Raw genomic sequence first — 2,779 nt, forward strand, 5'->3', positions numbered from 1 at the left:
ATGCTGGAGAACAAAGGACCTGATAATTTCTCCTGAACCAGATTAAAAAAAAAAAACATTAAAATATCCATTTACTAGTCAGGGGTTCTGTCCTCAGTGCACTCCCAAGCCTCAGAGATGTTCTGTCATACTGTTCACTAATTGTTTTCAGTGTTTGATGTGAGTATTTCTGGCAGTCAGTTTGTCATGAATTGACACTTATTTTGTCAACCTATCTTCAGCAAAACTGCACACCCTCTCTCCTCGTAGACCTGTCAGAAACATAAAGATTACTCATTGCATATTTCTGAGAAGCTCCTGAAGCCAGCACTTGGACTTTGCATAACAACCATTGTCGACAATCCACCTACAGCAGCTTAAAAATACAGATTTGAATGGGTGAAGAGAGGCTGGGAGTTCTCAGAAGGACAAGTCAGATTCAGGATTTTATTAATAGAACTGGAGGTGTTCTCATGAAGGCAAAAAAAAACCCCAAAACCCACTCTCTTGTTATCTTAGCTGTCATCAGCAGTCACCTTTTTGAAAACAGGCAGGCGAGATGCAGAGTATTCCTGTAGATGAACAAACAGAAAGCTGCTGCAGAAAAACACTGAGAGCAAGATGGAGAGCAGCAAGCACCATGGATCCTCTCCCAGGTCGTCCTTGGGAAGTGCTGGGTGTCCACTGGCCTTGCTGGAGGGATTTCATTTATTTTTTTTAGTCTGGTGCCACACATGGACGGTTAAATGCCAGACAAAGGGAACCCACCAGAAAAACACTTACAAAGCTGTTTGTGGCATGGGCTCCAGCACTCTCTCCAGCAAAATAAAGCAATTCTATTAATTGGAGTGCACAGTAGGCACTCACCAAAACAGCAGATGAATTGATGCAGATCAGCAGTGGCTGTTGGTGAGGGCAGGGAGGAACAGGGCAAAGGATAGGGAGGACGATGGGTGGCTGGTTGCATTTCTGCCATGCTGCCGCAGCAGCAGCCTGGCCAGCACTGCCTTCAGAGCTCTGCAAGGGGCAGTGTGGAAACCTGGCCACCTCCTAACCTGGGGCTTGCTCCTGGAGGATGACAAATTGCGGCACAGCAGAGAAGGTGCTGCCCTGCCTGCCTGCCATGCGCTTGTGCCACCTTCTCTCAGGTCTTGGAGAAAAGGAGGGATATTGGGGGTGGCCATGAGAGTGAGAGGCATGGGCAGGAGAGCCCAGGGAACAACAGTGACATCAGAGGCATCATCCAGCCACATTAAAAACCTCTGCTCTGAAAAAAGTCAACACTCACAGTCTTTTCCGAGCCAAATCCCCAGCCTGTTAGGTTCACCATTAACAATAATCCCTGCAAATTTCTCAGCCTTGATGTTTACACAAGCTAGAGCTTTCATACATAAAACTCTTAAATTAAAACATTAAAGAGCAGCTGGCGCCTCTTGGAAAACTCATAAAAAGTCTGTTTCCAAACAGTGTCGCTTCTATACTGTAAATTTCTATATTTCTCACTCCCCTCATTCCTTATTTCTAAAGACATTTGCATGAAAACAGGAACTTTGTTTATTAAAGAGTTCATCTGCTCCTGCTGTTAATTTTCCACCTGAAGCCAGAATCCCCTGGGTATGACATCATTAGCACAGCTCTGGAAATGATCATGAAGTCACAAACAGAGAGTTAGGGCTCCACTCAGAGAATAAACAGTGAGACGATAGAACCTCTGCCACTGCCAAACCCCAGATCCTTATCCAGTTTTTCCTGGAGCAACATCCCATTGACTTCAGTTGGACATTGACCAAAATAAGGCTGTCAGCAATTCTTGTTTCAACCATTCCTCCTTTCCTGTTCCTGCCTCCAGGGCATGAGGGATTTGCCCTGTGCAGCAGGTCTGGGTCAGGAGAAGCCCTGCCCTGGCATGATGCTGGTCCTCCCAGTACCACATCCTCACACTGCTCCCTGCAGGCAGGGACAATCCGAGGCGGGCACCACCTCATCCCTCCATCAGTTTCTGTGAGCATTCCCCTTTCCAATTATGTACCATGACACGTCCTGCTTGCATGAAGCCCATCATGTGGGGATCTCATGCAATCCAGAAGAGCGGCTGCTGGGATGTGGAAGACCAGAAGGGAGCCCTGCTGCAGCTGCACATGGGGCTGGCAGTGGGGGAGAGGGGCTGCCCCATGCACAGCCAAAGACAGGAACAGCTGTCTAACAGTGCTGGAGCCTGGGGCTGCAGATCAAGAATAGGGCACCTGCAGATCAAGAATAAATACCTTTACAGGGAGACCTATAGGAGGGAGAGATATGGTTCATGTGCAGAGGCAGAAAAAAGAAACTCAGGAGCTAATATGGCTCCTTGTGTGAGGATGGGAAGACAAAGTAAGAATGTCTTTTATTAGAACAGATCGAGCAATATTGATCAAATCTACATTTTCTCCTCCTGCTCCATGAAAAGCACAAGAAAATGACTGTGAGCTTAGAGAGCTTCATTAAATCTCTTCACATACAAAATCTCTGATACAGTTGAAGCCCTTCCCTCCCATCACCAGGCAAGCACAGTTAGTATGCAATTGGTCAGGCCAAACACTGCTCGTTTTTCATCTGACACCTATGCATGCAAATGGTGTATTTGTCACGTGATGGCTCTCTGCATGAAGCGCAACATATCTGTGATGGGTCTCTGCATGAGTGCCACAATGCTGGGTTACTGCAGCAGCAAATAGAATCTGGCTCTACACGACCAGCACTCTCCATCCAGCAGCCTGTGGCGAGTAGGCTGCTTGTCTCCCTGCCTCCCCACCCTGGGCCA

At 47.4% G+C, this 2,779-nt stretch overlaps 1 long non-coding RNA gene across 1 annotated transcript; it reads right to left on the reverse strand.

Moving 5' to 3' along the window:
- Positions 1-412: 412 nt before the first annotated feature.
- LOC128786243 (uncharacterized) lies at positions 413-1,166 on the reverse strand. The gene is made up of 2 exons (XR_008430218.1): positions 763-1,166; positions 413-551 (listed from the first exon to the last, which is right to left on the reverse strand). It is a non-coding gene; the product is annotated as an uncharacterized LOC128786243 (long non-coding RNA).
- Positions 1,167-2,779: the final 1,613 nt, after the last annotated feature.

This window comes from Vidua chalybeata, chromosome 3, assembly GCF_026979565.1.
Source record: "Vidua chalybeata isolate OUT-0048 chromosome 3, bVidCha1 merged haplotype, whole genome shotgun sequence".
Taxonomy (NCBI): domain Eukaryota; kingdom Metazoa; phylum Chordata; class Aves; order Passeriformes; family Viduidae; genus Vidua; species Vidua chalybeata.